The 26,903-nt window shown below is 40.6% G+C and overlaps 1 pseudogene; it reads left to right on the top strand.

The window, feature by feature from the left end:
- Nucleotides 1–26,903, top strand: LOC126993188 (uncharacterized; annotated as a pseudogene).

Raw genomic sequence — 26,903 nt, forward strand, 5'->3', positions numbered from 1 at the left:
ATGATCTCGTGTGGGGACACCCAGGACTGTACCTTTTGGGCGAGAGTACTTAGAGCACCACCCGGGGGAAGTTGGCCTGCCCCCCCATGGCCCAGCCAGGTGCCCCACACATGGAGCTCCTCAGGCAGCTCAACACAGTGTCCATCAACAGCTCAAAGGTATGTCAGCATGTGAAAGAGTATTGGTAGAGGATGGAGAAGTCTGCAGAATCCTCACTTTACAGCAGGCATCAGTGCATATAACAAATCCTGAGTGGCAATGACAGTCGCTTAACCCCATCAGTGTCCGGCCCAGCTCAGCATGCAAAGAACACCCCTACAGGAAAACAGCTAGGCAGTTGACAGTAGGACAGAAGAGGCTTGTAAGGAAGAATAAATGCCATGGTGAGCAAACTATAGAATCACACCCTTTTTAACCAGTAACCACAGGAAATTCCAGAGCTGGGTGTGCTCAGAAACAGTTTCCATTGTCAGGGATACAGTAATTGTTATTTGCTGGGATCTGGACAATAGTTGGCTGATGTATTAGGCTGTCTTCTCTGTCATGAATTACTTTCATATGTTTATTACTGTTCGTAATATGTTTTAATAATAACTGAGCTCATATGTGACTCCTTGCCCTGTGTCTGCAAGGAACTGGAAAGGTGATTGTGGTGTCATTAATATTATTGTTATTATTATTATTATTATTATCATTATTATTATTATTATTATTATTATTATTATTATTATTATTATTATTATTATTATTATTATTATCATTATTTTCATTATTTTCATTATTAGTATCATCATTGAGGTTCATAAAAGTAGGTCAAGGGAGGATAGAAGAATGATCCGGAGCCAAACCCTTGGTGAGCAGACATGGATATAAAGGAGAAAAATACAAGGGGGGACAAACACAGTGCCTGATGAGTTGCCTGACGGCCACAACCTTTCTCCAGGAATGGTGGGACATCCGGCACAGCAAGGATGGGCTGGCGGAGGAGGAGCTGTACGTGAGTGGCTCCAGAGTGGTGTGGTCCCAGGCTCAGGCTGGCCGAGTGGCGTCCCGTCAGGTTGTCAACCCGCGACTCAGCTGTGGTACAAGCCATGTTTGCCACCTTCTACACCTGCCCAGACCAACCGTCCCTGCTGGGAGAACCTGTCCCTCAAGAACCCACAGGTAGCCTTTGCTCTTTGATTAGTTGACCAAACAAAGACAACAACAATTAAAAAAGCCTGCTGTACGCTGCTCCGAATAAAGGCCAAAAGAGAGGTCAGTTTTGGGTGAAGAGGAGTCTTGATGCCCTCCTCTGTTACCGTAAACCAGGGTGACTTCGGACAGTTTTCAAGGTTTTTTCCTTATGAAATTTTTGTTTCTAGGCCTAAGATCTATGCTGAGTGTGCATTTACTCTGTATTGTTAAGGGCTATCATTACATGGTGCAACATTTTCACGAAACTTAAAACTTTTTGTGCTAAGTGAAAAAATATGGGTGTTCTAAGTCACCATGTCTGGCGGACTTCGGACACCCTTGGGGGGACTTCAGACAGTGGCTATATTTCATTGGGTTTACGTATCTGAGCCTGTTCGCACATTCCGGGGGTTACTTCGGACACTGTTGTACCGGGGGAAAAAAATGGCAAAAATCTTAGGGAAGAAGTTCCACATTTCAGGTCAGTAGTAGCAGGGAAGTAAACAATGGTCAATAATTTTGAAAAAAATGTTATTACAAAAAAGCTATAAGATGTAGAGCACAGTTTTAGTTTTTTTTGGAAGCTTTATGATTACATAATCACCACAAGAAATGTTTATAATGGCAGGGCGACATTCAAGTGTGTTAGGGCTTTTTGAAGTGCACATTATTTTACATCTCATTTATCAGATTTTATCATGATGCATTTCAATAGAAATTTATTCTTGTATATGTTATTTTGTAGCCAAGTACTTCTACTTCATATTTTCATGATGTGTTGAACATTCAGCATCACTGGACTGGCACCACCACCGCCATTACGGACCCAAAAGTTAACTTGAGTTCATCTCTGGACGTGCTCTGCGCCGGGCCCGGGCTCCGTTGGTGACGTCACTGACGGTCGATGGATCCGTGAAAACGGAATAGTGGAACCCCGCCTTAGTCACCCCACAATGTGTAGTTATATTTAGGTGTCCGAAGTTACCCCATTTTGAGCCATTTTTCGACATGCCTCCATTCAAGTGACATTTACAGGTGTGTAGGATATGTTAAGCACCCCTGAATCATTCTAACTGTTCTAGTTAAGCATGTTTCTGATTGTTTTCTCTAGTTTTGATGATGTGTGTGATACAGATCGTTCCTGCCAGAAGTTTTCCAAGGGGGGTAAATTTTTCAAAATTTCAAAAACACATTGTGCTGGTTTTCAAAACAGAAACATGTCTCAAGAAAACAACATTCTTATTCGAAAACTATAAGGCAAAAGACAAATTCTGATACTAAATTCATCTAGCTTGTTGCAACTGGCTACGAGTTATCAACTTGTCAACTTTTATCCACTTTTTGTCCGAAGTCACCCCGTATCCGAAGTCACCCCTGTTTACGGTACCTTTGAATATTAATTAGTGTGTGCAACAAGTGACAAGCCACCTCTCAGTCACTTCAACATCCAAAGTATTATTTTGAGAGTAGATTTGTGGGTCACTTTCACAATTCTTAACATTATTTCTTGGCACATCATTATTTCTGTCTGCAATGTAGCTTTAAGGAAACTAGTATTAACATAATAGTGTCTTCCTTATATATCCATCACCAGCAGCCCTGATGATGGCCACTCACAGCACGTCATGTCCAAAAGTCAGGGATTCATGCCGTTCTTTATCTCTTCCATGCAGGTTTCCTTCAGGTGAGTCGCTGCATCGTGGAGCATGACTGCCTAACCCTCGTCACGGAGAAGGAGGGAGACCACTACTCTGTTGCTCTCCCATGCCCGGTGAGTGGGCCTGGGGGGCATGAGATGGTCTTGTACTTGAGGAAGTAGCTGGAAGTTGTTTGCAGTGAGATTGGGTGTTGAGGTTCCTGAGATAGAGCTTTAGTGTCTTCATACCGCTGATACCGTGAGCGTCGGTGATGACGTCATATGCCATAAGCATATGCGTACCCTATCGTAACAGACGTTCAGCTTCTAAGAAGAAACCCAAATGGTGGAATAACGAAATTCAAAATAGCCTATCTCTTAAAAAATGCATATACAGTAGATACATATCAACTCAGAGCGAGGCTGACAAACTAGAGTTGGACAGAATTCGCCGCGAAACCAAGAAATTAATAAAACGAAGCAAGAAAAATCATGAAGAATATATAGCGGAAACAAGTAAATCTAATCCTAAAGAATTTTTCAGCTATGTAAATAATAAAAAGTCACTCACTTGTGGTATCGGACCGCTTGCTAATGAAAATGGTAACCACACGAACGATGAAAATGAAATGGCTACAATCCTAGATAACTTTTTCGCATCCGTATTTACCGACGAAGATTGTTTATCACCTCAACCGCCGGAGGTTAGAAGGGCCGAAAAGATGTTAAGTGGCGTGCTCATCGTAGAAAGTGACATTTTACGCACAATTGAAAAGATTAAAGTAAGTAAAGCTCCTGGTCCAGACAAAATTACCCCTAGGGTCTTAAAAGAAATCAAACATCAAATTTGTAAACCGCTCTCCATCATATTCAATAAATCTTTAACAGCTGGAAAAGTTCCGTCGGATTGGAAACTTGCAAATGTCACACCAATTTTCAAAAAGGGGGACAAGTCTCATCCAGGAAACTATCGACCAATTAGCCTGACATCTATTGTTTGTAAGTTAATGGAGACTATCATTCGCGACAATATGGTGAAATTCTTCGAAGAAAATAATATAATAAATAATTCGCAACATGCCTTCCGTAGTAAACGTTCGTGTTTGACTAACTTACTTGATTTTTTTCACTATATTTTTGAGGTGTTCGATGAAAGCAGATCAGTAGATATCATATATCTGGATTTTCAAAAGGCATTTGATAAGGTCCGCGGTGGTGGCGGTGGCCGAACTGGTAGCGTACTGGGCCCAAATTCACCGCGTGATGGACGACGCGGGTTCGAATCCCCACGCTACCACTCGGATTTTTCAGTCACCGCCGAGTGGCTTAAAACTACCCACATGCTATCCTGAAGACCACCCATCAACCCGGACTCTAGAGGAAGCCGTCCAAGCGAATCAAGAACAAGTTCCGGGGGGCGGCATGAGCCAATGCAAGATGGCGCCACTATAAACACTCGCCTGCGCCAGAACGGGCTGGGCCGAACATCAGGCCCCACCTGGAAGAAGCCTTGGGCCGGCCATTAGGCCCCACCGGGAAGATGCCTACCGGCGCAATAGGCAACAACGTAAAAAAAAAAAAAAAAAAAAAAAAAAAAAAAAAAAGACTGCTCAGCAAACTACTGGCACACGGTATCTCGGGTAACATTCACAATTGGCTTGTGGACTGGCTCTCTGAGCGGAAACAGAGAGTAGTTCTAAACGGTGTTACATCTAACTGGCTCGATGTCAAAAGCAGCGTTCCTCAAGGATCAGTGCTTGGCCCCATGCTCTTCTTAATTTATGTTAATGATATCGATGATGGGCTCACTTGCAAAGTAGCAAAAATTGCTGATGACACAAAAATTGCTAGTAAAGTAACTGCGACACTCGACGAAGAAGCTTTACAATCAGATCTAGATCGACTTGCACGTTGGGCCAATCAATGGCAAATGAAATTCAACGTTGACAAATGTAGAGTGTTGCACATTGGAAAAAATAACAATCGCGTTCGGTACGTAATGAATGGCCAACAACTTTCTGCAGTAAGTAAAGAAAAGGATTTTGGAATCACTATATCAAGCGATTTAAAGCCCGGTCAGCATTGTTCAGAGGTAGTTAAAACTGAAAACAAATTGGTTGGCTTCATCGGACGAGTCTTTAATAATAAATCGGAAAAAGTAATATTAAAACTGTATAATTCGTTGGTTCGACCCCGTCTAGAGTACTGTGTACAGTTTTGGTCTCCCTACTACAGAAAAGACATAGAAAAGTTGGAACGGGTCCAACGAAGAGTAACAAAGATGATTCCTAGGTTGAGAAATTTGTCATATGAACAAAGGCTTAAAGAAGTAAATTTATTTAGCCTATCAAAACGAAGAATGCGAGGCGATCTAATAGAAGTGTTTAAAATGTTCAAAGGATTCAGTGATATTAATGCGGAAGATTACTTTACAATTGATTGATCAAATAGAACAAGAAGAAATCACAATTTGAAGATACGTGGTAAAAGATTCTCGTCGCACGAAGCTAAACACTTCTTCTTCAATCGAGTTGTTAATGTTTGGAACTCTCTACCTTGTAATGTCGTTGATAGTACAACAGTTACGGCCTTCAAAAATAGATTAGACAAGTGTTTTGAATCCAACCAGCAACTAAGATATTACTCATTGTCGTAATAACGTTAAGTTCTTTCGAATACTGGTGTCCTTGTCCGCTTTTATCGCCCGGTTAGTGGTAGCAGTAATGGTAGTTCTTTCCTCTTTCCTACATAAATTCCATGCAGTTTTTCCATGCTGCATGGTTCTTTTTCCTTTCCTGCCAGCTTTGGCTGGAGGGATGGGGGGGTGGGGAGGAGCCTTCGCCTTTGCTGTCCTTCATCTTCCACCTTTGATTAGATAGTTAGTGTAGCTTGTCACAAACAACCTCGTAAGGACCAGCAGGTCTGCTGTTGTTTGTTCTTCCTTTGTGTTCCTTTGTGACTCCCAGCAAATCACAAGCGTGTTTTCAGAACTGTCAGCCAATCGTAAGGCAGCCACCTTCAACTGTGGCTTCAAAACGACCCGTTCTCTCTCTCTCTCTCTCTCTCTCCATAGCCACAATGTTTGGAGGAAAACATCCAGTGTATGTAGGAAAGAGGAAAGAACTACCATTACTGCTACCACTAACCGGGCGATAAAAGCGGACAAGGACACCAGTATTCGAAAGAACTTAACGTTATTACGACAATGAGTAATATCAGGGAATCTTCCCTGGTGAAATCTGGAATTTTCTCGTACATTATCAAATTTCGCTTTTCGATATCCTAAGTATAACCTAGGTGGTGGCAATGCTCCCACAAAGTTTCATATTTGTATCTCATTCCTAAATTTTCATATATAATAAAATAGATAAAATATTGGCGGCCGCTGGCAACCCCAATGCGTATAAAAATATTTTGTGAACTGAATTACACTCAAAATTTTGATAGCGAGGTCTTTTTTTTTTTATTATTTTGTTTTTAGACATGTCTAGCAACTCTAAGGGTAGGCTACACCCGCTGACTCCACTGAGCAGACGCCAGACAGTGCCTGTAGAGGATCTGAGGGAGGAGGGTGGCGCTCGTAACCTCTCCGATTCTTGATGCTTCTCCTCACTTCCCCGCTTGTTTTCATCATTTCAACATGGGAGGGGTTAAAAAACGTGTCCTACAGAAGCGAAAGCAGCTAGTGGAAGCACGAGAAATCCAAAAGCGGAAACATGAGGAAGAAAAGCAAAGTGACACCCAGCCTAATACCATGCCTGATACCACCTCCTCTGGATCCTCACCGTCTACCACCAGCGGGACACCACCTACCTCTGTCTCAACCTCTGCTGCCAAGCGGAGAAAATTGGAAGTGTGTAGTCCATATCCAACTACAAGGGAGGCAGTTGATGACGAGAACATTATTTTGAAGAAAAGTCACATACAACACATGTTCTGTCGCGTGGCCTGCCGGAAGTGTTACGCAGAAAATTTAAAGGTCCGCTATGTAAACAAACTCCTGGACTTTAACATCGAGCTGGAATGTGAGGTGTGTGGTGAAGTGGAGTCGTGTGGTGATGACAGTACTGTACAAGAAACACCAATAACAAAAACAATGGTATACTCCAGTATGGAAGTTGGATTAGGACAGTCCAATTTCAATAAACTTCTTGGCAACATGAACATGAAGCCTCTTCAACGTTGCTACCCAAAAGTGCAGAGAGAAGTCATAAATGTCGTACAAACGAAAGTGGAGTCGGTGTTAGAAAAAACTGTTGAAGCTGTCAAGAGACATTATGTGCCAGAGGGAGATGGGATTTATAATGTGAGTGTGATGTACGACGGGAGTTGGCAGAAGAGAGGACATACTAGTAAGTTAGCAGGGTGCAGTTATTGAAGCAGAGACTGGTTGTGTCATCGACTATGAGACAATTAGTAAATTTTGTGAACAATGTGTAAAGAAAGAAACTAAACTGAAACAAAAAAAAGTAAGTGAAAATGTATATCAAGAGTGGATGAACACACACAAAGATGAGTGTCATCGAAATTATGAGGGCAGTTCAGGAGGGATGGAAACAGCAGCAGCCTTAGCTATCTTTAGGAGAAGTGTTGAGAAAAACAATATGCGTTACACTACTTTCATTTCTGATGGGGACAGCTCTGCATACAATGCTGTATGCTTAAATGATGGCATGGGACCATATGATGGGGTGAAAATAGAAAAAGGAGAATGTATAAATCACGTGGGAAAGAGATTAGGAACAGCCTTGAGGAAAGTTAGAGAGCAAGTGGTTAGTGAGACGAAGACAAAAACAGGAAAAACGAGAAGGGTAAAAGTGATGGGTGGAAAGGGGAAATTGACAGACTTTGTTATTGCCAAACTGCAAAAGTATTATACTGCGGCAATACGTCGTCATGTTGGTGGGACAGTGGAGGAATTGAGAAATGACATCTATGCCTCATTTCTCCACTGTTCATCATCTGACGCAAACCCCCAGCATGGCTTGTGCCCTAAGTCAGCTAATAGCTATTGTTTTTATCAAAAAGCAATTGCCAACAACCAGACCCCACCATCTCACAAGAACATGAAAGTCTCCTTTGTGCTACCGTCCGAACTTCGACAGAAGATTTGGGCGGAGTACAGGAGACTGACAACAGATAAATTATTAACAGCCTGTCTTAAAGGAAAAACTCAAAATCCAAATGAACATCTGCACTCTAGAATTTGGCGATACTGCTCAAAGTACAAGAAGGCAAGCAAAAACATCTTGGAGTTTGCTATAGCCCAAGCAGTACTGGACTATAATGTGGGCTATCAAGAAGGATCCATAATCAGTGACTTAGGGGAGCCATTTACCAGTTTACATAAGTCATACCTTGAAAGAAATGATAACATACGAGAGACATTGTGGAGAAAGAAAAAGAAAATGCAGACAGAGACTGATGACAGGAGTGACTATGCTGCGGGTGGGTTTTAAACTTTAAATACCCTCTCCTGAAAAGTTCAACTTTTTTCTGTTTCGCCGGACATAACTTCATTATTTATGCACCTATTTTCACCATTTCTTTTGCATTTTAAAGAGGAATGTAATGTCTTTCATTCTCACACAGCAAAATAAATGAATATGAAACTGTTTCATCTGTATAATTTTCCAAACCTAATTTTATCAACTTTTTTCATGGTTAAAAATAAAAAAAATAACAAAAAAAGAACTATGGCATTTAAATGAAATATTTTGTGTCAGAATTGTCTGCCAGACACTGATCTTTCATTCCATGCTTAGCTAATTGATATGAGAGTTTTGTTTTTTTTATGATGTTTTTTTTTAATGTTTATCACTATGCATCACGAAAATATTCACTACACAGGAAATATAAATGATAATGAACTGAAATCTTAAGGAAATACATTCTATTGGAAGTGGTAATTATACACACATTTACAGAGAAAAATTGGAAACTTAAGAAATTTTCACTTAATAACAGGGTGTAGATTCCCTTAAAGGTAGCGTGCGTGACGCCAATGGTAAGTAGACGTGACACGTACGTGTCAAGGCAGCGCGAAGCTCGGGGTGATAATGCGCGAAAGTCGGGATGATAAGAATTTAGGACTAACCGCAAAACTCGTGGATCACGAAACTCGGATAGCGCGAAACTCGAGATGGTTCTGTTGTCACATCCACCTGAACACAACAGTGCTTTAAGATAGGCGACCTCAGGACAGAGGTCGTCTCCAGCCTGACGACAATTTCACTGTCCCTTTGGCCTATGTATACCATAGTATCTTGATGTTTAAATAAAGAGAGAGAGAGAGAGAGAGAGAGAGAGAGAGAGAGAGAGAGAGAGAGAGAGAGAGAGAGAGTAAATTAATGTCCTGTACAATCATGATACAGTAAAAGTCATTAAGTCTGTAATAATATATTTAACGTCTCTGTGGCTCCTTGTACTTGCTAACACTAGGATAGAGGGCCACATTCCTCAATGTACCAGTCTCCCATTATAACTATTTCCCAAGGCCACAGAGAACATTAACCAGGTTTTCATGAGTGGTTTTCCCATTCAAGATGCAGAAGCCATGTTAAACTATCACCAGGAACACAAAACAGTCCATGAAAAGCCCAGCAACTCATATATATATATATATATATATATATATATATATATATATATATATATATATATATATATATATATATATATATATATATATATATATATATATATATATATATATATATATATATATATATATATATATATATATATATATATATATATATATATATATATATATATATATATATATATATATATATATATATATATATATATATATATATATATATATATATATATATATATATATATATATATATATATATATATATTGGAATGAAGTGAATATTTATTTTCGATAGAAACTTACCTCTTGTTTGATTTACATTGTTTTTGATTTCCGCGACCTCTTCAAGGACACAATACTCAGGTAAATCGAGTTACCTATATATATATATATATATATATATATATATATATATATATATATATATATATATATATATATATATATATATATATATATATATATATATATTTTTTTTGTTTTACATCTCGGTCTGTAGCGCCGGTAGGCTTTCTTCAAGGGCCTGGTGGTTGGCCCAAGCTCATCATGGCACAGGCAATTTTTTTTATAGTGGCGCCAGTTATGCCTGGCTCATGCTGCCCCCCGGAACTCATTCTTGATTCACTGGACTGACTGACGGGTGGTCTCTGGACAGCATGTGGGTAGTCTTAGGCCACTCGGCGGTGACTGAAAAATCCCAGGTGGTGGCGTGGGGATTCAAACCCACGTTGTCCATGGCACCGTGAATGGCAGGCCCACATGCTAACCACTCAGCCACTGCCTATAGGGTCTCCCAAGGCCACAGCAAAGATTAACCAGGTTTTCATGGGTGGTGGTTTTTCCGTTCAAGGTGTAGAGGCCGTGTAAAACTATCACCAGCATCACAAAACAGTCCATGAGAAGTCCAGCAACTCAAGCAAGGGGTAAACTGAAGCAGTGACACATCTAAAATATGTAAAGAAAGAATCATTATTTTCTACTTTTTAGGAATTCAGAAAAGAACTGTACCATTGTCTCATTTGACTTAAGAATCAGGCAGAAATGAAAAGGCCAATTCTAGAACACTCAAACCCTGAATGACAAAGGCAACCACACAAAGATGGGCGTCACATGTTGAGAAATTGATGTACATAGTCAAAAACCTGGAAATCGCTGAAAAACTACTTTGGCGATTATTTTAAGAGGGTGACGATATTTAGTAACTCTGCCTTCCTAGCTTTTTCCATGACTAGCGGCCTTACTGCACCTAATGACTGAGTCCCTGCCTCCTCACACAGGCCGGCATGCATTGCGTCCCACTCATCAACCAAGGCATCAGTGCCTCGGAGCCCCCGGCACCTACATCCCCTGGGACAAAGGCCTGCACCTGGAGGTCTTCATACAGAACCACACCAACCACCCATTCATCAGAAAGGTAGGGAGGTAGCCAGTAGTCACACCCTCTTGCAGACTCCTTGTGTTCTTATGTAGTGTAAGATATAATACACAATGATAGGGTAAAAAAGTTAGGAAGGTCATGTAGGGATGTAGCCGGTAGTCACACCCTCTTGCAGACTCCTTGTGTTCTTATGTAGTGTAAGATATAATACACAATGATAGGGTAAAAAAGTTAGGAAGGTCATGTAGGGATGTAGCCAGTAGTCACACCCTCTTGCAGACTCCTTGTGTTCTTATGTAGTGTAAGATATAATACACAATGATAGGGTAAAAAAGTTAGGAAGGTCATGTAGGGATGTAGCCAGTAGTCACACCCTCTTGCAGACTCCTTGTGTTCTTATGTAGTTGAAGGTCTTATACGTAATGGTAGATTAAAAAGTCAGGAAAGTCATGTCATGTCTAGAGCTTATAAAACTTTCAGATTTTTTTTCTTTTTAACAGTTAAGGAAGCAGCTCAAGGGCAAATGCACGCACGCACACACACACACACACACACACACACACACACACATGGCGGACAGACACAGCTGATCTCCAGACATGCTAGGGTACGGTCGTGCTGTCCCGGAGAAACAAAGGCTGTTGACAGTGTACAACATCGAGAAATGAGCGAGGAGGAGGCGGGGGTGGCGGCCTTGCCGACCCCGCTGGCGTTGTGTACACCGCAGGGCGCAGGGGTCAGGACAAGACAGGCAGCAAAAAGGCAAGAGTTTGAGTTTGAGGGCTTCACGGATGACATGGAGAGCCTCAGAGACAGAGCCGGTATGTTGAGGAGGCTCATAGACTTGGAAAAGGAGATGAAGGATATGAGAGATTGAATGGGGACGCTGGAGAGAGAGGTGGACGTTCTGAAGACAGAGAAGGATGTTTGGAAGAATGCGTATAATGACCTGCACAAGCAGGTAACATTGAACGAGAATAGGCAGAAGACGTGGAGGCTAAAGTCAAGGAATTAAAGGAAACGCATAAAGTCTGGAAGGAGGAGCAAGAAAAGGAGAATGTCAGCTTTAAGAAAATTGTGGAGGAGCAAGTCAAGGCTAAGGATGAAGCTATAACTGAAAAGGTGATCAAGGTGATAAAAGGAAAACCAGAAATAGTGAAGGACTCCGCTGAAAAGAAGAAGTCTGTAGTAGTGGTGGGCGTTAATGAAGAGCACATGCCAGTCAGACACACAAGGGAAAAGAAGGAAAGGAAGGCAGTGGAGCAAGCAATTGAAGCAATTCAGGTAGAAGGTCATGAGCTGGTAGGGGAGATCAAAGAAGTATTCAGGCTTGGAAAGTATGAAGAAGGAGCCCAACGACCAGTTAAAATTACATTTAGGTCTCAAGTGGCTGCAGAAGAAGTGGTGGGAAAGTCATGGAAGTTAGCAAGAACAGAGGCCTACAAAAAAGTCTGGGTAAGAAAGGACAGAAGTGTGGAGGAAAGGAACACGATAAGAGAACTGAAGAATCAAGCCAATGAAAAGAATGAAGCAAGGTCAGAAGAGGAAAAAAGGAAGGTTTTCTGGAGAGTGATGGACATGGACCTAAGGGAGTGGTACAGAAGGGAAGAGGAGACAGCTTGAAGGTGGCATGCACTAATGTGAACGGGTTAATATCGTCAATGTTAGAAATAGGAGATTACCTGAGCAAGGAAAAAACAGATGTTATGGGGATTACGGAAACCAAATTGACTGGTAGTATAGATGCATTTAACTTAGGGGATGGTGTATGGATGAGAAATAGAGAAAATAAACAAGGAGGAGGAGTGATGCTATTGTTGAAGAGAGAATGGACAGTGGAGGGTGTCACCTATGGCGAAGGGGAGGCGGAGGTCTTGAGTGTGGGAACAAGACTGCAAAGGGGAGGAGGCAGAAATATCACAGTGGTGTATGTCCCTCCAAAAAACAATTCATGGACAGAGGAATGGTACAAGAAGAAGCTGGAAGACACATTGGATTGCCTAAGGAGGTTGCTGGAGGAGAAGGATAAGATTTTGATAATGGGGGATTTTGATTGTAAGGAAGTGTCATGGGAAAACTGGTCAACGGAAGGAAGTGAAGCTTCATGGGGGAACAAGGTTTTGGAATTGGTTATAGATAACGTCCTCACACAGTGGGTGGAGGAAAATACAAGATTCAGAGGAGAAGACGAGCCATCTAGATTGGACTTGATAATCACCAGGGAGCCAGATACCATAGAGGAGATGAACTATAAGAGCCCTATAGGGAAGAGCGATCACGTACTTATCGAATACATATTACGAGAAGGAGGTAAAATAATCAGGAATGAGGACTACAGGAAGAATGGTTTAACTTTAATAAGGCAAATTTTGAACAACTTGGGAAACATTTTGATGAAGCACAATGGGATACTCTTTTTGAGGCTGATAATGTTGAGGAAAAATGGGCTATCTTTCTACAAATTTACAACAAAGGAGTGGAAAAGTGGGTACCAAGGATGAAAGAAGGCCAGACATCAAGAGAAGAGTGGTACAATAGAAAGTGTGTAGACGCCAAGCAGGAAAAGGAGAAGGCATGGAACAAATGGAGAAAAATAGGAGGATGGATCTATGGAATGAGTACAAGAGGAAGAGGAATGCTTATGTCAAAGTAAGAAGAGAAGAAAAAAGGAATTTTGAGAAAAATATTGTGGATAAGTGCAAAGACCAGCCAAAACTGTTTTATAAGTTCATAAATTGAAAGTTGAAAAATAGAGATGAGATTCAGAAAGTTAAAGTTAATGGTGAAACTTTTGATAGTATAAGTGAAATAGTAGAAGTGATGAATAACTGTTTCCAAACAGTGTTCACAAGGGAGAGTGAGTTTGAAGGTGTAGATGCAGTGCCGGGGAACAGAGTGCATGGGTCTGGAGAGAATACAAACATCAGCAGATGAAGTTAGAAAACTATTGGAAGAATTGGATGCAAGGAAATCTGCAGGACCAGATGGTATATCAAATTGGATGCTAAAAGAGTGTAACCAGCAAATAGCTGAAAAGTTGAGCAACTTGATTAATGTCTCACTAGCACAAGGGAAGGTACCGAGAGACTGGAAGAGGGCTAACATCGTCCCAATACATAAAGGAGGAAGTAAGGAAGACCCGCTGAACTATAGGCCAGTGTCATTAACAAGTGTAGCGGCAAAGATGTGTGAGAAAATTATAAAAAACAGATGGGTGGAGTATTTAGAAGAAAACAGTATATTAACAAATAGCCAATTCGGATTCAGAGGAGGACGGTCTTGTGTAACTAATCTGATCAGCTTCTATTCAAGAGTAATTGATACAATACAGGAAAGAGACGGTTGGGCAGATTGTGTGTATCTGGACTTAAAGAAGGCGTTTGATAAAGTACCACACAAGCGATTTATATGGAAACTTAATCATGTTGGAGGTCTGGGTGGTTCAATATTGGATTGGATTATGGACTTTTTGACGAAGAGAGAAATGAGAACAGTAATCAGGAATAATAAATCAAGCTGGATGGAAGTGACTAGTGGAGTCCCCCAAGGATCGGTGCTGGCTCCAATTATGTTTGTAATTTACATAAATGACATGACAGAAGGGGTGACAAGCTATATGAATATGTTTGCTGATGATGCTAAAATAATGAGGAGGGTGGCTAATGAAGAAGACTGTGTAGCCCTGAGCCAAGATCTCGATAGAATGGTCATGCAAATGGGAAATGACATTCAGTACAGAGAAGTGTAGCGTAATGGAGTTTGGTAAGAGCAGCAGACGAATGTCATGGAACTGCTCTCTGAGTAATGAAAGAATCATGAAAAAAACAGAGGAAAAAGATCTGGGAGTGACCATAACAAACAGGTTATCCTTTGGAAAGCATATAAATCGGATAACTGGGGAAACATACAATCTTCTTAGAAACATAAAAGCAGCATTTACATATTTAGATGAAGAAATGGTGAAGAAACTAACAACATTGATGATAAGTCCAAGACTGGAATATGCAGCATTAGTGTGGTTACCTAGATTGAAGAAAGACATTATAAAGTTGGAAAGAATACAAAGAGCAGCGACCAAACTACCGGAAACTCTGAGAGAACATACTTATGAAGAAAAACTGAAGAAATTGGGACTAACAACACTGGAGAGAAGGAGAGAAAGAGGGGACCTAATAGCATTGTACAGGATACAAGAGGGATTGGAGAAATTGGACAGGGAAGACCTAGTGGTACGTGACAAGTGTGACAAGAGGCAATGGTAAGAAACTGAAGAAGAGCGACTGTAGGAGAGACATCAAGAAATAGTTTTCCACACAGAAGCACAACAACATGGAACGAACTTGACAAGGAGACTGTGTGCAAAAACGATTCATGAATTTAAAGCCAAACTGGATAATAAGCGTTAGCCTAGTCGGGCTCTTTTCCTGTATTTCATAACTAGGTAAATACAACTAGGTAAACACACACACACACACACACACACACACACACAGAATACAGAGGATGGCATCAAAAATGGTCCCAGAGTTGGAGGGATTAATATACGAGGAAAGATTAAAGGAAATGAACTTAACAACACTGGAACAAAGAAGAGAAAGGGGAGACCTAATCCAAATTTATAAATTATCAAACAAAATAGATGAAGTAGACAATGAAGAACTGCTACTAACAGAAGGAAACATAAGCAGAAATACAAGAGGACACAGTAAAAAATTGAGAAAGGGGAGATGCTTGAGAGACAAAGAAGTATAGCTTCCCGCAAAGAAATGTAGAGGTTTGGAACAGTCTGAGCGAGGATATAGTATCAGCGAGGAGTGTGCAAAGCTTTAAAGATAAGTTGGATAAATGCAGACACGGAGACGGGACCACACGAGCATAATGCCCAGGCCCTGTAAAACTACAACTAGGTAAATACAACTAGGTAAATACACACACACACACACAAAATAGAGTATTGAATGGGAGATGGAATTTAATGTGAAGAAATGTCATGTAATGGAAATGGGAAACAGTGAAGGGAGACCAAAATGGACATATAAAATGGGAAATGGAGAAATATTAAAGAAAGTTCAAGAAGAGAGAGATCTGGGAGTAACAATGCAAGATAACAAACAGCCAGAGTCACGTTAACTGGATATTCTGTGATACGTATAACATGGTGAGAAATACGGGAAAAGCATTCCACTACATGGATATGATGAAAAAGTTAATAACCACCATGATCAGACCAAAGTTGGAATATGTGGAGGCAGTGTGGTCTCCCCATAAAAAGAAACACAAATAAACTAGAAAGAATACAAAGGATGGCAACAAAAATGGTTCCAGAGCTGGAGGGATTGACATATGAGGAAAGACTAAAGGAAATGGACCTACCAACACTAGAACAAAGAAGAGAAAGGGAAGACCCAATACAAATTATAAATTATTGAGCAAAATGGAAGAAGTAGATAACAAGGAGCTACTACTTAAAGAAGGAATAAACACCAGGAACACAAGAGGACACACTAAAAAATTGAGGAAAGGAAGATGCTTCAGAGACATAAAGAAATATAGCTTCCTGCAAAGAAATATAGAGGCTTGGAACAGACTAAGTGAGGATGTAGTATTGACGAGGAGTGTGCAAGGCTTTAAGGAAAGGTTGGACAAATACAGATACGGAGACGGGACCACACGAGCGTAAACCCAGGCCCTGTAAAGCTACAACTAAGTAAATACAACTAGATAAATACACACACATACACACACACACAAAAAAATATATATATATATATATATATATATATATATATAGAGAGAGAGAGAGAGAGAGAGAGAGAGAGAGAGAGAGAGAGAGAGAGAGAGAGAGAGAGAGAGAGAGAGAGAGAGAGAGAGAGAGGTAAATAAAATAAAATCAAATAATAAATAAATAAACACAATAAAATCAAATAAAGCCTGGCAAGCACTATAAGAGTACAACAGAACTGAGTGCTCATAAGGGAGGTGCTGGGGCAGCATGGTAGTGGTGACGCCACACACCAGGCAGCATGGTAGTGGTGACGCCACACACCAGGCAGCATGGTAGTGGTGACGCCACACACCAGGCAGCTTCACACAAGCTCTGCCTCTCTTCTGGCTTCTCAATGTGTTTTCTTGGCTTGGAGCAGCCTCTAGCATTCCTTGATATTCCCTCTTTAGTTTTTTTGACCTTCAGCAGCCTCCCTTGCTGTAAAAAAGGAGAGAGAAAAGAAAAAAAATGCATCCTACCTCTTTCCCTATAGGTGTGGCATCCAGTGTGGACAGCCTGGCCAGACTTCCTGCACCCCCTCACATCTTTCCCTATAGGTGTGGCATCCAGTGTGGACAGCCTGGCCAGACTTCCTGCACCCCCTCACATCTTTCCCCATAGGTGTGGCATCCAGTGTGGACAGCCTGGCCAGACTTCCTGCACCCCCTCACATCTTTCCCTATAGGTGTGGCATCCAGTGTGGACAGCCTGGCCAGACTTCCTGCACCCCCTCACATCTTTCCCCATAGGTGTGGCATCCAGCGTGGACAGCCTGGCCAGACTTCCTGCACCCCCTCACATCTTTCCCCATAGGTGTGGCATCCAGCGTGGACAGCCTGGCCAGACTTCCTGCACCCCCTCACATCTTTCCCTATAGGTGTGGCATCCAGTGTGGACAGCCTGGCCAGACTTCCTGCACCCCCTCACATCTTTCCCTATAGGTGTGGCATCCAGTGTGGACAGCCTGGCCAGACTTCCTGCACCCCTTGGCCACCCACTGCTGGGGCCGACAGCTGCTGCGCTTCCACAACACACTGCCCTCTGACGGAGCCTGGACCGTGAGTACCTGCCAGCCATGTGTTGTGTTGGGTAGTTACTTGTAAGGGCTTGGAGAGAGAGAAGAAAAGAAAAGAAAGAGTGAACACAGAGAGAGAGAGAGAGAGAGAGAGAGAGAGAGAGAGAGAGAGAGAGAGAGAGAGAGAGAGAGAGAGAGAAGGGTTAAATCTACTATAGCAACCACCACCATATCTTCAGTCATTTGAAGAATGACGACTTTTTTTGTACTTTTAAGGGCTTGGACTGATGGATGAGGGCTGGAACTAATGGGTTAATTCTCTCTCTCTCTCTCTTTTCTACTACAACTACTACTACTACTACTACTACTACTACTACTACTACTACTATATTTGAAGTTAGTATCTTGTTGCATTACTATGTCTCCTACAGCTAGTTTATATTAAGCAGCTCTATACCAATAACACTTCTCTAACACTATTATTATAACTCTTCACCATATTAGCTACAACTATTAATACCTCTCCTACTTATACTTCCCCTACTTTACCTACTTTACTACTACTACTACTACTACTACTACTACTACTACTACTACTACTACTACTACTACTTCTGTTATTAACTACTGCTTCGGAGAATGTCGCGCCCGGTGCGGCTGTCTTCTTTGTACTTTCTTTTTTCCACATTTTTTTGTTTGTATACATATACATTCTCAGAGGTGGGTGCGGTACTGAAAAATCAGTAGTGCGGTTGCGGTAGTGCGGTACTTTTTCCAGAGTAGTGCGGTTGCGGTAGTGCGGTACTTTTTCCGCAGTGCGGTTGCGGTAGTGCGGTCCCATTTTTTTTCTTTCCCAGTGCGGTACGCGGTGTGCGGTACTGCGGTAGCGGTAGTCACTAGTCAATATAAAAAAGTACTTCAGTGCCTCTCCTGGTTATCCATTGACTAACTAATAACTTGATACAAAAAAAGAAAAAAGAAAGGAGGACTGGGGGAGGGAGAGAGGGAGGAGGAAAGGGGGACAGGCCAGGGAGTACAGGACAGGGAGGGGAGGAGGGGGAGGGATGGGAATGTAACTTTCCGAGGGAGGAGGGAGGGGACAGGGAATGGGGAGGAGGAGATCAGCCTCATTTGAGAGAGGAGGAAGTGGGGGGTGGGAAGGAAGGAAGGAAGGAAGGAAGGAAGGAAGGGTGGTGCAGCTGCAGGGTTATGGGGGAGTGAAGGGGAAGGGGAGGAATATTCTCCAGCGTTTGAGCGAAAACGAAAGATTACTAATATAGGAGTCATGGCAGGGAGAGTGAATATTCAAACTGTCCAACATATTAAGACAAAACACATCAACTGCAACTGTTAACAGCGGCTCCCGTGGGAAAGCTGTAATCCCTGGCGTCTCAGGCCTCAGCGAAGACACCATGTGGAAATTTCAACGAGAAGATTTATAATAATAATAATAATAATAATAATAATAATAATAATAATAATAAATTATTATTATTATTATTATTATTATTATTATTATTATTATTATTATAATCAAACAATATTGATCTTGGCTACATAGAGAGAGAGAGAGAGAGAGAGAGAGAGAATGATGAAATAGAGAAGTTACAATGAAGTTAAAAAACAGATATAGTATGCACTATGGTCTATGTTAATGTTATGCATCAAAGGAAAAATTGTACGGGACATGATATTGAGCGGCGATCATGTTCGTGCTTGCTTGTACTGTTGTACACTGCCATGTACAGTCATCGTCAGAGGCAGTCACGGCGCGCCGCCTTGGGTTGAGTGACAAACAGATTTACTCATTTAGTATTTAATTTTGAACAATAACTGAGAAGTCAGAATGATTGAATCACTGATTCTGAAGACTGATACCGATTGACTGATTGAGTCCGATTCACTATAAAAAAAAAAGATATTTCTGTGAGCATGCCGTGCTGCAAATGTCTTCGATGGTTTTCTAAGTACCGCAAAAAGTACCGCAGGAGTTTTTAGTGTGGTCCGCGCTAGTGCGGTATTTTCAGAAAGTCTGCAGTAGTGCGGTACTACCGCACTAAGTACCGCACTTGCCCACCTCTGTACATTCTTTCATCCCTCATCATTTATTAATTCTTTCACCACCAAGTCCAGTCTTTACCATGCTCTCTTTGATGAACATGAACCTGCAAACAACGATAACAATACAGACAACAGTATGGAAATCATCAACCAGCTGTACGGACACATGAATTTTGACGCTTCATCACAATATTATGACATTCCCAATTATAACAAATTAGTTTCATCCCAAGACATTGCCATACTAAATATAATGCACATGAACTCCAGATCCTTACCCAAGAACTCTGACCACATACACGCCTTCCTCAAATCCCTTAACAAACCCCCTGATATCTTGGCCATTACTGAAACCTGGCTTACAGCTACTAACAAACACCTGTATGAAATTCCAGGATACCATTCACACCACCTGGTAAGACACACGCGAGCACAGGGAGGAGTCTCAGTCTTTGTTTCTGACATAATTCAATCGATAGAAATCCATGGCATGACAACAGTACTAACCAAAAATATTGAAATTAACACTGTTAAAATATTCACTAAAACATTTTGCTTTCTAATATGGGCAATCTATCGACCTAATAGTAAACATATTGCAGTCGAGGAATTTACTCACACATTAAATGCAATCTTACAAAAAACAACACAAATCACAACAAAATAGTACTGATTGGGGACTTCAATATAAATTTGTTAGAACATAACACACACGCCGACAAACAATTTCTTGCCAACATGCAAACTATCAACCTCGCTCCTCACATAGCCAGGCCTACAAGGTTTCCAGACAGTATTGATCTAGGGGAACCATTGCTTCTTGACCATATTTAAACAGACTTTATTAACCATGTTAGCACAGGTATTTTACATTACCCAATCTCAGATCACCTCCCAATCTTTTTGAACATATCTATTCCTACAATAAATCATAAGCTCCATAAAATTGAATTCCATTATATAACTCAGGAAAGTAAAGTAGATTTTACATATAAACTGAGCAATATAAACTGGAATGAACTTTTTCCTTCTCAAGATGTTAATATAAACTGTAGTATTTTTATCAAGAGATCACAAGAAATCTACGATGCATGTTTCCCATTAAAAACAAAGTATGTATCTGAAAAAAAGACATCATAATCCTTGGATTTCTCAAGCTGTAGTTAACTCTATCAGACACAAAATAACTTATATACAGACTTTAAAATTGGAGCTGTTACGGAAACTTACTACAAAGAATATCACAATATTTTAAATAGAGTAATAAAAAAAGCTGAACAATCATATTATATGAATATTTTCACACACTTTAAAAGCAGCACAAGAATAATATGGAATGCTTTAAACAAACTTAAAAATATCTATAAGAACGCCTTCCAAAATCCAATTAACTACAAAAACAAATTGTTATCAAATCCACTAGAAATTTCAGAAGCATTTAATGAATATTATACAAACATTTCTCCCAAGCTAGACCTCAAGATACCTCCATCCACTACTGAGCCCTTAAACTATTTATAAGGCAACTATCCATCACCTGTGATGGCTCCCACTGTATACCCACAAGATGCCATTAATGTCATAAACTCTTTGAAAGACAAAAAATGCAACTCATTAAATCCAACAAAGAGCAAATGGCAATTCCAATATCAATTCTTTTTAACCAGTCTATCGCCACTGGTAAATTCCCACAATGTTGTAAACACTATTATTATACCCATATACATAAAAAGGCTTTAAATTTGATATTGGTAATTACAGACCAATTTCATTGCCAAATATATTTTCAAAAAATTTTGAAAAATTAATGAAAAAGTACTTAACAAATTTTCTTGAAGCTAAATCTATCCTTAAGGTGAACAATTCGGTTTCCATCTAGGCTTAAGGACCTTTGATGCCTTGAACACTTTTACTGAGAAAATTTACTATAGTTTGGATTCACATTACTCTCTGTTAAGCATTTACGTTGATTTTTCGCAGACCTTTGATACCGTCAGACATGATATCGTTACAAAAATTAAATCATTATGGGATACATGGTACTATACTTCACTGGTTCAAAGATTACCTAACCAATAGAACCCAATCTACTAAATTTATTCATCAAAGTTCTGAACCTTTAACTATCAACTATGGGGCTCCACAAGGCAGTGTGTTAGGTCCAATATTATTCCTTCTTTATATAAATGGTCTAACCAACACATTTTCCAATATCAGAACAATTTTATTTGCTGATGACTCCACCTTGTACATCACTGGCTCTGACCCTCCTGATATGATTCACACCGTAAACAATGACCTGGATAACTTTGATGAATGGTTCTAAGCAACAGACTGACAGTTAATCTAAGCAAGATATTTTACAAGCTCTTTACCAACAAGACTATAAAAACATTACCACCTTTAATTTATCAAAATAACCTAATTAAAAAAGTCACAACATAAACTTCTAGGTATAAGAGATGAATCACTAACATTTAAATCACATATATCAGAGCTCTGCATCAAAATATCAAGAATAGTATATCTCTTATATCAAATGAAAGATCTTATACCCAAGCATGTGGCTGAGTGGTAGTGTGCCGGCGTCGCGTTTGGGAGATCCAGGAGGGGCGTCATTTCGAATCCTGGCTGGTACACAGCTGGGATTTTTCAGTCACCGCCGAGTGGCCTAAGACTACCCACATGCTGCCCTGAAGACCACCTATCAACCCGGATTCTAGATAACCTCTCCAAGGTGAGGCTCTGAGATGAGCTCTGGGGGGCAGTATGAGCCAATGCGAGATGGCGCCACTATAAACACTCACCTGCGCCACAACGGGCTGGGCCGACCATCAGGACCCACCAGTGAGCAAGCCTAACTGTGCAATAGGCTGTGATGTAATTTTTTTTTTTTTTTTTTTTTTTCAACTGCTCATGCCCTTCCTCATCTTTTTTCTGCACCCCAGTCTGGTGTAACACATGCCCCACATACCTTATAGCTGCCCTTATTCAGATTACAAAAGAAGATCGTAAGAATTTTTACGAACAGGGGCTTTTTGGATCACACCCAAGGAATTTTTAATTTAAAGAGGAAAGCATATTAAAAATATTTGACATAGATAAGATTCATATTGCAATCTACATGTACAAATTAATTCATAGTGGCAATGTAACCTCTCATCCACAACACAACTATCCCACCCACACACGAGGAAACCTCCGCACACCTCTATATAATCTGTCACTCTTTCAACACTCACTGTGCCACTCTGGACCGACACTTTGGAATTCAGTTCCTGACCACATGAAAACATTACCCACACGAAGCTCATTTAAAAAACAATGAAAAAAGCACATAATAGAACAGTACTGAATACTATATGTACTTATATTTTGTCCTTACTTTTTCCTCCTTTATTCCCTTCTTTTTATTAACCATATATAAATACTCCAGATTATTATTATTATTATTATTATTATTATTATTATTATTATTATTATTATTATTATTATTATTATCATTAGTAGTAGTAGTAGTAGTATAAATATTATTATTAATATTTTTATTATTATTATTATTATTATTATTATTATTATTATTATTATTATTATTATTATCTTTAGTAGTAGTAGTAGTATAAATATTATTATTAATATTTTTATTATTAGTATTAGTATTAGTATTATAAAATATTATTAATATTTTATTATTATTATTATTATTATTATTATTATTATTATTATTATTATTATTACTATTATAAAATATTATTATTAATATTATTATTATTATTATTATTATTATTATTATTATTATTATTATTATTATTATTATAAAATATTATTATTAATATTTTTATTATTATTATTATTATTATTATTATTATTATTATTATTATTTTTATATATATATATATATATATATATATATATATATATATATATATATATATATATATATATATATATATATATATATATATATATATATATATATATATATATATATATATATATATATATATATATATATATATATATATATATATATATATATATATATATATATATATATATATATATATATATATATATATATATATATATATATATATATATATATATACCTACTATAACTCCTTCATACATGCTTTTCACATGCCTAGGCACTAGGTTGGTTGGGGAGCTGCTGGCTTTCCTTTAGTATTTACTTGTTTTACGTTACCTGCCTTATCTACATATCCTGTTTTGCCCCAAAAGCTTTGCTTCCTATGGGATGCTTATGTAAATAATTAATACAAAACTTTTCAATGATGTGTTTAGGCATATTAAAGTGTTTCAAGTGTTTCCTCTCTCTCTCAGGACATGAATGAACCCTCAAACCTCTGGTCCAGGAGTCACCGTGGCTGTCAGCAGAACAACTTGGAGCGTCCGCCCTTCCTGCCGCCAGTGGTCAGAGACTCTCTCTTCTGCCACACGGTCTGCATGTTGGCAAGGCACTACATCGGACTCCACTACAGCCTCCACAACCTCTACGGACTGTCAGAGACGAGTGCCACCAATGCGTAAGTCTATGATGCTCACAGTTTTAGGTGCAGGGAGGGATATGCTGACAGTAAGTTTGTGGTATGCATTCAGTATGGGCACAGTACATTAGTGATGTGCTTGCAGTAAGATTGTGGTGTGCATTTATTATCGTTACAGTGTATTAGTGATATACCCAAGTCATAGGCAAGAGGAAATACAGATGAAGGAAGGCTGTTTTTCTTTCAGAGTTTACCAGCCAAAGGGATGAAAGAATGAAGATGCTGGTTGACCCTTGCATAAGGGATTAGGATAGCATAGGGATGAGCCAGAGTAGAAGGTCTTGTACTGATACAGATGAAGGAAGGCAAGGCTGTTTTTTCAGAGTTTACATGCCTTTAAAAGGGATGAAAGAATAAAGATGCTGCCTTGTTGACTCTTGCATAAGGGATAAGGATGAGCCAAAGTAGAAATTTGCCAGCCAAAGGGATGAAAGAATGAAGATGCTGGCTGGCTGACTCTTGCATAAGGGATTAGGGCAGCATAGGGATGAGCCGGTGTTTGAAATTATGGACGGTAGGGGTTGAGGCATGCAGCTACCAAGTTCAGGAGTGCCCGCCAGTCCTCTTATTTATAAGATATCAATACTTATTTATTATTACTATCAATATGGCCATTACTTGTTGCCAGAGCCCTGCAGGGTGTGGGAGCCAGGTGGCCGTTCATCACTTCCCACTCGTCCTTCCCCGGCCAGGGCACCGATGGGGGCCACTGGACAGACCACTACGGGGGCCACTGGACAGACCACTACGGGGGCCACTGGACAGACCACTACGGGGGCCACTGGACAGACCACTACGGGGGCCACTGGACAGACCACTACGGGGGCCACTGGACAGACCACTACGGGGGCCACTGGACAGACCACTACTGGGGCCACTGGACAGACCACTACGGGGGCCACTGGACAGACCACTACGGGGGCCACTGGACGGACCACTACGGGGGCCACTGGACGGACCACTACGGGGGCCACTGGAAGGACCACTACGGGGGCAACTGGAAGGACCACTACGATGGCCACTGGAACGACCACTACAGGGGCCACTGGACGGACCACTACGGGGCCACTGGACAGACCACTACAGGGGCCACTGGACGGACCACTACGGGGCCACTGGACAGACCACTACGGGGCCACTGGACGGACCACTACAGGGGCCACTGGACAGACCACTACAGGGGCCGCTGGGCGGACCACTACAGGGGCCACTGGACAGACCACTACAGGGGCCTCTGGACAGACCACTACGGGGCCACTGGACGGACCACTACAGGGGCCACTGGACAGACCACTACAGGGCCACTGGACAGACCACTACGGGGGCCACTGGACGGACCACTACGGGGGCCACTGGACAGACCACTACGGGGGCCTCTGGACAGACCACTACGGGGGCCACTGGACGGACCACTACGGGGGCCACTGGACAGACCACTACGGGGGCCACTGGACAGACCACTACGGGGGCCACTGGACGGACCACTACGGGGGCCACTGGACGGGCCACGTGTGCTCCCACTGCATCAACATGTGGCACTCCACCGCAGGTCAGTGCTGCTGGAATTTATTTATTAATTTATCAATTTAACTATTTATTTTGTATTATTATTATTATTATTATTATTATTATTATTATTATTATTATTATTATTATTATTATTATTATTATTATTATTATTCTATTTATTTATTTATTTATTTATTTATTTATTTATTTTTTTTACATCCTGGCCCACAGCTGGTAGGCTTTCTTTAGGGGCCTGGTGGTCGGCCCAAGCACGTCATGGCGCAGGGCAGGCGAGTGTTTACAGTGATGCCATCCATTCTGAACGGGCAAAGGGCCACGTTATTTAGAGATTCCAGCACCCAAACACACATGTGACATGACTTTTATAGGAGTTGTGGGCCTTCCCGTGGGTAGTTTTGTGACCCTGGTGGTAGTTTGACGAGGCTTCTGTGCCATGAACTCTAATAACCACTCCTGAGAATGCATTTTACCTCTCTCTTTGCCTTAAGAAATAGCTGGTGTGTGAGGGTCAGTAGTGTGTAAGAATCCCAGGCAAAGCATTCCCTTGTCAAGTTTATTCTTTGGTGACATGCAGCTGTGCCCTCTCCTCTACAGCAAACACCCTTGCTCTGTCCTTATCTCAAGTTCTTACCTGAAAACTTCTCATCCCATCTCTCAAAAACTTAATGTCTTCTTCTGGCACCTTGGCCCAGCCTGCCACACGACTATTGTCCACTCAGGAAGGGACGGTCCACCACACAGCCTGATATCATGAGGACACTGTGAAGAGAACACTTGATATAACATGAGTGCTTTGATGTATGGCAGAATTGTTGCAATTTTTAAAGGCTGAATTTAGGTTAACTTTTACATGGATGATATATTTTTGGAGTTCATATTATCAATTTTTCACCTTCTCTTTCTCCTCCTCTTCCTCCTCCTCTTTTTCCTCCACCTCCTCCTACATGTGCATACGGTTTTTCACTCCAGTGTAATTGTGTGTGTGTGTGTGTGTGAGAGAGAGAGAGAGAGAGAGAGAGAGAGAGAGAGAGAGAGAGAGAGAGAGAGAGAGAGAGAGAGAGAGATATTCTATGTCATCAACACCCAAAATGAGGCGCTGTAAGTCAGCCTATGGTCCTAAGCATATCAGGCTCCCACTGTTACTATTCCCCAAGGCCACAGAGAAGGTTAA

Source organism: Eriocheir sinensis, unplaced genomic scaffold (genome assembly GCF_024679095.1).
Source record: "Eriocheir sinensis breed Jianghai 21 unplaced genomic scaffold, ASM2467909v1 Scaffold58, whole genome shotgun sequence".
Classification (NCBI taxonomy): Eukaryota; Metazoa; Arthropoda; class Malacostraca; order Decapoda; family Varunidae; genus Eriocheir; species Eriocheir sinensis.